The sequence below is a fragment of the Oncorhynchus nerka genome, linkage group LG17 (genome assembly GCF_034236695.1).
Source record: "Oncorhynchus nerka isolate Pitt River linkage group LG17, Oner_Uvic_2.0, whole genome shotgun sequence".
NCBI lineage: Eukaryota > Metazoa > Chordata > Actinopteri > Salmoniformes > Salmonidae > Oncorhynchus > Oncorhynchus nerka.
This window is the reverse complement of record NC_088412.1, coordinates 43,999,055-44,012,675: the sequence shown is the minus strand read 5'-3', so window position 1 is coordinate 44,012,675 and position 13,621 is coordinate 43,999,055.

The window sequence follows — 13,621 nt, the reverse complement described above, 5'->3', positions numbered from 1 at the left end:
AGATGGGTTTTTCTGATGGTATAAGGCACCGGACCCTTCGACGTTTACACAGCACTCTGTACACCAAAATATCAGTCTAAACCGGTCCAAGTACTCTAAACTGGGGACTTAACATCTAAGGGGTTGTACATTTTAGTAACTTTGCAGACACTAACTGCAACTTACAGGAGTAATTAGGGTTAAATTCCTCACTAAAGGGCACATCAGATGTTTCACCTTGTCAGCTCAGGGACTCAAACCAGCAACCTTTCAGTTCCTGGCCCAACACTCTTAACTGCTAGACTAACCGCCACCCCTGTTTTAAGACAGGTTGCCGTTATATAACACGCACAGCGATGACTCACCCTCCAGCCCTCAGACAGAAATACAGAGTTTGCTGGTGCTTTTAGCAGTTCCTGAGTCGGAGCTCTAGCTCAAGTCTGCTGTTGTCCCTGTGTAGCATTACTTTGTAGCACTGTCTCCTGTAGCATGCAACTCATCCTGCCAGGCCTGACATTCTCAGGCTGACATGTGGTTTCTGTCTAACAGATATGGGTTCTGTAGGCACAGATTAAAACATAATTCAAGAGATCACTTCTGCTTTTAATTATATTACCTTCATTGAGAGAATGTCACATTATATTCAATTAATGTAAAAATACATATTTTTAGCTACCATGGTTGTAGAAATATTGGTCCAATAATATTTCTCAGGTCCCAGAACTTGTGAATTCAAAGTAAACTTTATTACAAAGTAAAAAGTTGAGCTGGTCCATGGATCAACTGTCTTCCCAGCCTCGGCACACTCCTTTTATACAGTTTTCATCCTTACATCACATAAATAGTTACTCCTCTTTATGTTAATTAATGATCAACTCTTTTTGGCTTCGCACCACTATTGTTTTCCCACCCTAAGTTCTTCTTTGAGGCGGGCTTTTTCCTGCCTCTACAAATAATTTAACACTCTACAAATCACTGAACCAATTATATTGGTGGCACAACTGACAATTTGGAGAAAAAAAAATAGGGGCCTCTACCAAGCTGCAGTCACAAGCACATTCATTGTATAGATTATATCAGCACCCACCAGGCTATAGTCATAAGTACATTGATTATATTGATTATGACATGTTTTATTGTTACGCACGCCTCTATGAAGAGGGAACGCAACACCCTGCTACAATTAAACTCTCCGTGAAGTGAAAAAGGTATGGACTGTAGGTGCGAGTAAGAATGACAAGCAGAATGTGGTACCGTTTACAAGGACTTTATTCCTTTACACGGTAATATGGGGAAAGGGGGCTGGACGGAACCAAAGCAAAGAAAGTAAATCTCAAAGCCCCCTCTCCTATCTTACCTGCCTAACCAATACTTACCTAATTTAGCACCACCTGGTGCCCTAACCAAAATACAGGGGGTGGTCCGCCCAGGTCTTACCTAGTGTGCCTAGACAGCGAATATGCTACGGGTATATGTATGCCCGCGGGCCTCTTGCCTAAGCACTCCCAAGGTGCCTTCCCCTTCCCCCCTGGGAACAAATGAAACAGAATTTTAAACAATTTCACAAACAAACTAAGAATCAAAGGACATCAAATAAGCTCTCTCAGCAATGAACTCCCAGCAAAATCAACCTCTATCAAAATATCTCTGCAATGATCTCCCAGAAAATCTCTTTCTCCTGAACAGAACACTGGCTTTTATATAGCGTCAGAAGGAATGGGTAATTGGAGACAGCGGCGTCTTGACGAGGGGGCGGGGTCAGCTCTCCACTTAGCCATGGAGTCGACCAATCAGCTGCTTGAGGGATTTCAGGAAGCCATTTCCTGAAATAAACACATGCAAATATACAAACTACAATACATAAACTGGGGAACGTAACAGTTATCCAGGCATGCATCTGGATTACAATGTGTGTCTACTTCTTTTGTATATTGACTTTTCTTATGCTATACAGGTATGGTTACAGGTTCCTCTAAAGCTTTTAATGATTCGGTTTCATTACATTATTATTTCACAATATGCTACTGAAAAATCACCATATCACGTGTGCTCTCTCTCTGGCCTCAAGGTCACCAGGCTGCTCGTTATGGCGCACACCTGTCACCATTGTTACGCGCACCTGTGCATCGTCAGACTCACCTGGACTCCATCACTTCCCTGATTACCTTCCCTATATATGTCACTCCCTTTGGTTCCTTCCCGAGGCGTCATTGTTTCTGTTTCTTGTCTGTGCGTTGTTCAAGGTTCTTGTTTTGTATTATGTTCCGTTAATTTTAGTCAAACACTCACTCCCTGAACTTTCTTCCCAACTCTTAGCACACATTGTTACAATGGTGTTAACGATTCATAATTACAACAAAATTGCTGGGCTGCTCAAATCATTATAATTTAAGACCTCCACTTTAATGTAATTGTGACTACTCTGATTGCATTTGTTAAGTAATTTGTTTATCTTATACCACATATTAAATTCACCTACAGCAAATGTAGTGCTAATTGTTGAAGAACATTACCCGAATACAGCAATGGCACGTTGATGAAATGTCAGTGTTGTTGTTGCATGGATTACATGAGGAAGGCTATGGGTGTCATGGCATTTAGCATACTCTCTGATATCAGGTACAGTCTGGGGACTTGTTACTGTACACTCAGAGCTATGAGAAATAATGGGATGTGAATTGGAACACATACACACACCCCAAAGAGAGGCATCTGCATTAGTTTATTTTTGCCCAACACCACAGAAGACAAAAACAGCAGTGAAATGAACACAATATTACATTATAATAGCACCTCTGAATTTTATAGTGGGGAGTCTGGGAAACTTTTGCTGTTCACTCTAAACTAATGGGATGTGAATTAGAATAATAAAAGCCACAATGTAGATAAAGGAAAGTGCCAAAAAATAGAGCATGTCTGGCCATTGTGGTTTCAAGCAAAAACCTTTGTGGTGCTCTTTGACCCTTACGAAAAACGATTGCCATCATAGTGCAGTTGAACTGCGGTACAATGTAGTATAACTGCAGTATGCTGCAAATACTGTGTCCAAAAAAAACCACAGATTTCTTTTCTACGGTAATTTTGCAGTGTAACTGCAGTTATTCTGAAATTACTGCTTCCAAAATACCACAGTTGCCTGCAGTTGTTGCACTTACTGTGGTTTCAAAACTACAATATTTTTTTGTAACACACCGCTCATGTCTCGCCAATGAGCGTCTGCATTGCCAGGCGCTAAAATAGAAGTTGCTTCTATTTGTGGCGCAGAACGAGCTGCAAGTCCTGCCTCTCCGATCTCCTCATTGGCTTTTAGAAGCATATGCCCACATGCCATCTCCTCACTGGTTATACCCACGTGGGTGATTTAAAGATGAACGGAGGTCGGTTGTGGTAATACACCTTATGAAAGTTAGTTGCCAATCGCCATATAAAGTCCAAAGAAGAAAAAGCCTGGAAGGAGGAGAGATGACTAGAAACAATTTGGTTGACTGTTTTATGTGTGGATTAATTGTCAGAGTAGAGGACCTTGTGCATTTCAAGTAAAATAACAACTCAATGTGTATATCCCAGGACAAATTAGCCAGCAACAGCAAGCTAGCTATCTAAATAGGACAAGTTAGCTAGCAAATGCAAGCTAGCTAAATTGCCATAAATGTTTAGTGCTTTTCAATCTGTCCCCAAATTAATATAATTGGTTCAGAGTTTGTTTTGATATTTCAACCTGCGTGTCGTGATAGCGTTTGGTGTGGGAGGACAAAATCAATTTGTGCACGATGGCGCACGTGCGCGTCCGGTTTGGGCATGGTGTAAGGGACACTATAACATAATCCCATGACAGCCATTTGAGTGCCTCCTGGCAGAATTGACTATTAAATATGCACTTTCTAACTTTTGTATAATTTCAGCCAGTAGTTTTGAAAATGGTGCTCATGAGCCTAAAGTGATTCCCATTTCTATTGTACTATGTCATCTTTAAGAGTCCACAGCAGAGCAAGCACGCAAACCAAACCAATAGAATTACAACTCAATTCCATATACTGATTGTGAATAGAGGAACTGACTGCTCAGACGTAGCAACATGGCACCCAGTCCTAGTCTCTCTCTTTGATTGTGGTTAGTACAAGAACTCCGAGCCTCTTCAAAATGCAGAGGTTGTAATTGAAGTGGGCAACAGAGAGTGAACTGGACTTGAGAGACACGCTGTAGGTGTAATCAGGAAGTTTTTGGTTAAGGTCCCAAGAGGTTCGGAGCAGAGTGGCCCAGAGCGAGAGCTCTTAACACAACCCCCTTGTGTTGTGCCGTGGCAGAGATCTTTGTGGGCTATACTCTGCCATGTCTCAGGATGGAAAATTGGTGGTTGGAGATATACCTCTAGTGGTGTGGGGGCTGTGCTTTGGAAAAGTGGGTGGGGTTATATCCTGCTTTTTTGGCCCTGTCCGTGGGTATCGTTGGATGGGGCCACGGTGTCTCCCGACCCCTCCTGTCTCAGCCTCCAGTATTTATGCTGCAGTAGTTTGTGTGTCAGGGGGCTAGGGTCAGTCTGTTATATCTGGAGTATTCCTCCTGTCTTATCCGATGATGACTCCTTGCTGTCCCCAGTCCAGCCGGCCGTGCTGGTGCTCCAGTTTCAACCGTTCTGCCTGTGGCTATGGAACCCTGACCTGTTCACCGGACGTGGTACCTGTTCCAGACCTGCTGTTTTCAACTCTCTAGAGACAGCAGGAGCAGTAGAGATACTCTGAATGATCGGCTATGAAAAGCCAACTGACATTCACTCCTGAGGTGCAGACCTGTTGCACCCTCGACAACCACTGTGATTATTATTATTTGACCCTGCTGGTCATCTATGAACATCTTGGCTATGTTCTGTTATAATCTCCACCCGGCACAGCCATAAGAGGACTGGCCACTCATAGCCTGGTTTCTTCCTAGGTTCTGGCCTTTCTAGGGAGTTTTTCCTAGCCACTGTGCTTCTACACCTGCATTGCATGCTGACCACTATTGTTTTCACTATATATTTTACCTCTTGGGGATGTCATTCGAAAACATAATGTTAACTTTCACTGCTATGCGGATGACACAAAGCTGTACATTTCAATGAAACATGGTGAAGCCCCAAAATTGCCCTTGCTAGAAGCATGTGTTTCAGACATAAGGAAGTGGATGGATGCAAACTTTCTACTTTTAATCTCGGACAAAACAGAGATGCTTATTCTAGGTCCCAAGAAACAAAGATCTTCTGTTGAATCTGAAAATTAATCTTAATGGTTGTACAGTCGTCTCAAATAAAACTGTGAAGGACCTTGGCGTTACTCTGTACCCTGATCTCTCTTTTGACGAAAATATCAAGACTGTTTCAAGGACAGCTTTTTCCATCTACATAACACTGCAAAAATCAGAATCTTTCTGTCCAAAAATTATGCAAAAAAATGAATCCATGCATTTGTTACTTCCAGGTTCGACTGCTGCAATGCTCTACTTTCCGGTTACCCGGATAAAGCACTAAATAAACTTCAGTTAGTGCTAAATACGGCTGCTAGAATCCTGACTAGAACCCAAAAAATTGATCATATTACTCCAGTGCTAGCCTCCCTACACTGGCTTCCTGTCAAGGCAAGGGCTGATTTCAAGGTTTTACTGCTAACCTACAAACCATAACATGGGCTTGCTCCTACCTATCTCTCTGATTTGGTCCTGCCGTACATACCTACACGTACACTATGGTCACAAGACGCAGGCCTCCTAATTGTCCCTTGAATTTCTAAGCAAACAGCTGGAGGCATGGCTTTCTCCTATAGAGCTCCATTTTTATGGAATGGTCATCCTACCCATGTGAGAGACGCAACCTCGGTCTCAACCTTTAAGTCTTTACTGAAGAATCATCTCTTCAGTGGGTCATATGATTGAGTGTAGTCTGGCACAGGAGTGTGAAGGTGATCGGAAAGGCTCTGGAGCAACGAACCGCCTTGCTGTGTCTGCCTGGCCGGTTCCCCTCTTTCCACTGGGATTCTCTGCCTCTAACCCTATTACAGGGACTGACTCACTGGCCTACTGGTGCTCTTTCATGCCGCCCCTAGGAGGGGTGTGTCACTTGAATGGGTTGAGTCACTGATGTGATCTTCCTGTCTGGGTTGGCGTCCCCCCCTTGGGTTGTGCCGTGGCGAAGATCTTTGTGGGCTATACTCGGCCTTGTCTCAGGATGGTAAGTTGGTGGTTGAAGATAACCCTCTAGTGGTGTGGGGGCTGTGCTTTGGCAAAGTGGATGGGGTTACATCCTTCCTGATTAGCCCTGTGGGGCCACAGTGTCTCCTGACCACTCCTGTCTAGGCCGCCAGTATTTATGCTGCAGTAGTTTATGTGTCGAGGGGCTAGGGTCAGTTTGTTATATCTGGAGTACTTTTCCTGTCTTATCCGATGTCCTGTGGGAATTTAAGTATGCTCTCTATAATTCTCTCTTTCTTTCTCTCTCTCGGAGGACCTGAGCCCGAGGACCATGCCTCAGAACTACCTGGCATGATGACTCCTTGCTATCCCCAGTCCAGCTAGCCGTGCTGCTGCTCCAGTTTCAACTGTTCTGCCTGCGGCTATGGAATCCTGACCTGTTCACCGGACGTGCTACCTGTCCCAGACCTATTATTTGACCATGCTGGACATTTATGAACGTTTGAACATCTTGGCTATGTTCTGTTATAATCTCCGCCCGGCACAGCCAGAAGAGGACTGGCCAGCCCTCGTTGCCTGGTTCCTCTCTAGGTTTCTTCCTAGGTTTTGGCCTTTCTAGGGAGTTTTTCCTAGCCACCGTGCTTCTACACCTGCATTGCATGCTGATCACTATTGTTTTCACTATATATTTTACCTCTTGGGGATGTCATTCGAAAACATAATGTTAACTTTCACTGCTATGCGGATGACACACATCTGTACATTTCAATGAAACATGGTGAAGCCCCAAAATTGCCCTCGATAGAAGCCCGTGTTTCAGACATAAGGAAGTGGATGGCTGCAAACTTTCTACTTTTAAACTCAGACAAAACAGAGATGCTTGTTCTAGGTCCCAAGAAACAAAGAGATCTTCTGTTGAATCTGAAGAATTAATCTTAATGGTTGTACAGTCGTCTCAAATAAAACTGTGAAGGACCTCGGCGTTACTCTGTACCCTGATCTCTCTTTTGACTAAAATATCAAGACTGTTTCAAGGACAGCTTTTTTCACCGGACGTGCTACATGTCCCAGACCTATTATTTGACCATGCTGGACATTTATGAACGTTTGAACATCTTGGCCATGTTCTGTTATAATCTCCACCCGGCACAGCCAGAAGAGGACAGGCCACCCCTCGTTGCCTGGTTCCTCTCTAGGTTTCTTCCTAGGTTTTGGACTTTCTAAGGAGTTTTTCCTAGCCAACGTGCTTCAACACCTGCATTGCTTGCTGTTTGGGGTTTTAGGCTGGGTTTCTGTACAGCACTTTGTGATATCAGCTGATGTACGAAGGGCTATATAAATACATTTGATTTGTTTGGGGTTTCAGGCTGTGTTTCTGTACAGCACTTTGTTACATCAGCTGATGTAAGAAGGGCTTTCTAAATACATTTGATTTGATTCTTAACCTGTTGCGACGAGCAATCCCGTATCCGGGATCTTAAGTATAGCCTCAAGCTCATTAGCATAACGCAACGTTAACTATTCATGAAAATCGCAAATGAAATGAAATGAATATATTGGCTCTCAAGCTTAGCCTTTTGTTAACAACACTGTCATCTCAGATTTTCAAAATATGCTTTTCAACCATAGCAAAACAAGCATTTGTGTAAGAGTATTGATAGCTACCATAGCATTAAGCCTAGCATTCAACAGGCAACATTTTCACAAAAACAAGAAAAGCATTCAAATAAAATCATTTACCTTTGAAGAACTTCGGATGTTTTCAATGAGGAGACTCTCAGTTAGATAGCAAATGTTCAGTTTTTCCGAAAATTCAGTCATTAAAACGCAAACTTTTTTCCAAATTAACTCCATAATATCGACAGAAACATGGCAAACGTTGTTTAGAATCAATCATCAAGGTGTTTTTCACATATCTGTTCGATGATATATCATTCGTGGAAGTTTGGTTTCTCCTCTGAATCACATGGAAGAATACTTGCAGCTGGAGATTATGCACCAATTTCGACGGAGGACACCAGGCGGACACCTGGTAAATGTAGTCTCTTATGGTCAATCTTCCAATGATATGCCTACAACTACGTTACAATGCTGCAGACACCTTGGGGAAACGGCAGAAAGTGTAGGCTCGTTCCGGGCGCATTCACAGCCATATAAGGAGACATTGGAAAACAGCGCCTCAAAAATTTGGCTCACTTCCTGTTTGAAGTTTCATCTTGGTTTCGCCTGTAGCATCAGTTCTGTGGCACTCACAGATAATATCTTTGCAGTTTTGGAAACGTCAGTGTTTTCTTTCCAAAGCTGTCAATTATATGCATAGTCGAGCATCTTTTCGTGACAGAAATATCTTGTTTAAAAGGGGAACGTTTTTTCAGCCAAAAATGAAATACTGCCCCTAGAGTCTCAAGAGGTTGGGGTTGCCTCACCAGATGTCCCCCTCTATGGATGGATAATGTGAAACTGCATCTACACATCAACAAAATAATGTATTTCAGCTATAGTGACAAGCTTATGATGTTATGATGAGTGCACTTCAACAACATTTTCCCCAGTGTTCTCTCTTCCTCTCATCAGACTCTCATGTCCTGTGATTTCTCAGTCTGATTTCTCTGCTCTGAAATCTGTTCTGAACCTCAACACTCTTTACATGACAGATAAATCTCTTCCCCATCCAGTTTATCCAGTGAGCGACACTAAACTGTAATTGAATTATGATGAGAGATGGTCTGTGGTCCTAATAAGAATGTACATCTACAAATTATCACTGACATTAATGAGCTGTAATTCCATTGACTCACTAAGTAATTAAGGATGGTTTAACATTTAACAATCTGAAGTTGTGAAAATTGGAATTGTTATGGCCAATTTCAAGGGTTGTTTCAGGAGGCAATTTACAGATTTATATAGAAGTGTTAGTATAATAATTGTTTTATTAGCATCTGTTACAGGACATACAGTAGCTGTATCGGTACAACTGACAAGTAGTCAGATGGATATCATAACTGGGGCCATTACCTGATGAGGAATACCTTTAAATCCCTATAGCAGCTCTAGTTAACTTATTACTAGGGCCCAGAGTTTTCCTGGTCCGGTCCCTCGTGGAAAAACTCCTTGATCATGATAATTGTTAAAGTGATGCTCCATAACTTTTGTATTATATCAGCCGGTAGTTTTAAACTGGTGCTCACGAGTAGGGCCTACACCAGAACGAACCATTTGGCTGGGTATTTCATTTGAAAAGGGGGGCACTGTATTTCACAGGACCTCCAATGTGTACATGCATTTGCGTGTGCACAATTTTTTGAATGGGTGTTATAGTAAAGAGCATAGGCGGTGCGTGAGTTTCAGGTTTGGGGAAGCTTACAATTGATCTTACCATTTCTACCGATCTGCTTGCCAGTTATGAATATTTTCTTCGGCGCATTTTCGTGGAACAGTTTCATTTCAATAATAACGTTTTTGTTTATCAAAATTATTGTCACTTGGTTAAACATAAAAATTGGAATGAAAAATATAAAACATTTATATTGAACTAATTTGAGAGCACCAGCCTCTGCCTCACACATGGATACACCGTGATCCATTGGCGGCTAAAGAAATGAGTGCATACCCAAAACAAGATGCAAACTCCACCATACTTTAAAAAATAACTGAATTTGCCCCAAACATCTCGCTTTGTATTCAGGACAAAAAGTGAATTACTTAAGTGCCTTGTTGCAAACAGGGTCTTCTTTGAGCTCTTCTTTGTCTAAACCCATTCAGTATCATTCACATCCTCTTAAGCTTTAGCCCCACCCATCTCGTTTCATTCTCGGAGCGTTCAGAGGGCACACTTGACGCTCTGGCCGGTGAATTGATTACCTTTGGATAACATGAAAACAACCAAACCAGCTCTGCTGGGTAGAGCTGCCACTTTCAAGGTGAGGGACTCTAACCCGGAAGCTTACAAGAAATCCCACTAAGCCCTCCGACGATCCACCAAACAGGCAAAGCGTCAATACAGGGCTAAGATTGAATCATACTACGCCGGCTCTGACGCTCTTCTTATGTGGCAGGGCTTGCAAACTATCACATACTACAAAGGGAAGCACAGCCGCGAGCTGCCCAGTGACACGAGCCTACCAGACGAGCTAAATCACTTCTATGCTCGCTTCGAGGCAAGCAACACTGAGGCATGCATGAGAGCATCAGCTGTTCCGGACGACTGTGTGATCACGCTCTCTGTAGCCGACATGAGTAAGACCTGTAAACAGGTCAACATACACAAAGCTGCGGGGCCAGATGGATTACCAGGACGTGTGCTCCGGGCATGTGCTGACCAACTGGCAGGTGACTTCACTGAGATTTTCAACATGTCCCTGATTGAGTCTGTAATACCAACATGCTTCAAGCAGACCACCATAGTCCCTGTGCCCAAGAACACAAAGGCAACCTGCCTAAATGACTACAGACCCGTAGCACTCATGTCCGTAGCCATGAAGTGCTTTGAAAGGCTGGTAATGGCTCACATCAACACCATTATCCCAGAAACCAGAGAGCCACTCCAATTTGCATACCGCCCAAACAGATCAACAGATGATGCAATCTCTATTGCACTCCACACTGCCCTTTCCCACCTGGACAAAAGGAACACTTATGTGAGAATGCTATCCATTGACTACAGCTCAGCGTTCAACACCTATACATAGCCCATCTGTAAACAGCCCATCTATCTACCTAGCTCATCCCCATACTGGTATTTATTTATTTATTTTGCCCCTTTTGCACACCAGTATCTCTACCTGCACATTCATCTTCTGCCGATCTACCATTCCAGTGTTTAATTGCTATATTGTAATTACTTCGCCACCATGGCCTATTTATTTCCTTAACTTACCTCATTTGCACTCACTGTATATAGACTTTTTGTTTTCTTTTGTTCTACTGTATTATTGACTGTATGTTTTGTTTATTCCATGTAACTCTGTTGTTGTATGTGTCGAATTGCTAAGCTTTATCTTGGCCAGGTCGCAGTTGCAAATGAGAACTTGTTCTCAACTAGCCTACCTGGTTAAATAAACGTGAAATTTAAACATTTTAAAAACACCATAGTACCCTCAAAGCTCATCACCAAGCTAATGATCCTGGGACTAAACTGCAACCTCTGCAACTGGATCCTGGACTTCCTGACAGGCCGTCCCGAGGTGGTGAGCCTAGGTAGCAACACATCAGCCACGCTGATCCTCAACACTGGAGCTTCCTGGGGGTGCGTGCTCAGTCCCCTCCTGTACTCTCTGTTCACACACGACTGCATGGCCAGGCACGACTCCAACACCATCATTAAGTTTGCTGACGACACAACAGTGGCCTGATCAGTAGGCCTGATCACCGACAACGACGAGATAGCCTATAGGGAGGAGGTCAGAGACCTGGCCGAGTGGTGCCAGAATAACAACCTATCCCTCAACGTAACCAAGACTAAGGAGATGATTGTGGACTACAGGAAAAGGAACACAGAGCACGTCCCCATTCTCATTGGTGGGGCTGTAGTGCAGCAGGTTGAGAGCTTCAAATTCCTTGGTGTCCACATCAACAACAAACTAGATTGGTCCAAACACACCAAGACAGTCGTGAAGTGAGCACGACAAAGTCTATTCCCCCTCAGGAAACTAAAAAGATTTGGCATGGGTCCTCAGATCCTCAAAAGGTTCTACAGCTGCAACATCGAGAGCATCCTGACCGGTTGCATCACTGCCTGGTACGGCAATTGCTCGGCCTCTGACCGCAAGGCACTTCAGAGGGTGGTGCGTATGGCCCAGTACATCACTGGGGCAAAGCTACCTGCCATCCAGGACCTCTACACCAGGCGGTGTCAGAGGAAGGCCCTAAAATTTGTCAAAGACCCCAGCCACTCCAGTCATAGACTATTCTCCCTACTACCGCATGGCAAGCAGTACCGGAGTGCCAAATCTAGGACAAAAAGGCTTCTCAACAGTTTTTACCCCCAAGCCAATGCTATTTGCATTGTGTGTGTCCCCAACCCCTCTTTTACGCTGCTGCTACTCTGTTTATCTTATGTGTAGTCCACAATCATCTCCTTAGTCTTGTCTATCTGCATTGTGTCCCAACATCCACCATCTTTTACGCTACTGCTACTCTCTGTTCATTATATATGCATAGTCACTTAAACCATATTTACATGTACATACTACCTCAATCAGCCTGACTAACCGGTGTCTGTATGTAGCCTCGCTACTTTTAAAGCCTCACTACTGTATATAGCCTGTCTTTTTACTGTTGTTTTATTTCTTTACTTACCTATTGTTCACCTAACACCTTTTTTGCACTATTGGTTAGAGCCTGCCACCCTTTGTGACTCCCAATCACGGTTGGATATAATAATAATCATACTTTTTATATTATTTGTTTTGTCTTTTCTGGTGGATTAAACTGAAATTGCAACCATCACGGACGGTTGTGATTCAGCCAAACTAACTAAGAGATACATATGACGATAGCATCCTCCCCATACCCTCCTTCTAGGCAAGTCTATTGTCCAGCTATCTGCTAATAGCCATAATGGCGCTGTACAACGTGACCGTGTGTGTTTGAAAGAGTATTTTCCAGCAATCAACAATTTGTTTACCTTCATTTGACAACTTTGTTCCAATATTTCTGTAATTCAGTGATTTATTCCCATAGTAATTCGTTATGGATCCATAACTAAATGAGCATTGGCATTTTGGAAGAAGTTTTTTTGCATTATTTTATTAACGAAAGCATAAAGATGCTGATGAAGAAATACAGTACTGTACAGTATATGCTTTTACGACATATGCCACCTGCATTTGCTTATTAGGCTACTGTGCAGTGTGACTAGTAAACATAGCAGAACAGCATAATGGTCCGAACAGCCCTTGCGGTGCCTGGTGAGCAGTTGGTCAAGTTCTGTTGTCAGAAGAGGAATGGAAATGTTAGGGTGAACCGACGACCTGATGAACCCACCAGGTATGTTGACTCTGTCTCTCGGAAGTGGAGTTCCAGAGCTCACAAATGTGCCTGGCATGGATTGTGACTCCATCTCGTTCCTCTTCAACGTGTCATTCCCAGCCTGACTCTCTGCCAATGCTGCCTGGCTCTAAACCAATGTAAGGGTTTTCCTCCTTTTCGTCTGAAGAGGAGAGGCGAGAAGGATCGGAGGTCCGATGCGCAGCGTGGTAAGTTTCCATATTCTACGTATATTGTCCTGCTAATAACAGGGTTAATAATATCTGCCAGAATATCCAAGGGGCTTTTATATAATTCTAAATTAATAATAATAATCATCGCTTTGTTTAAAAAATAATATTTTCGAGATGATTTAGTTTTCAAATAACGTAAAATGAGTGAGGAAAAAGGCCATTCTTGAACATGGGGTGAGACATTGTTACTAATTTAGAATGCTTTATTTCTGTTTTTAGAGGGAGTGAAACCATGGATCTATCATGGATCTCCCAGTCCAGGC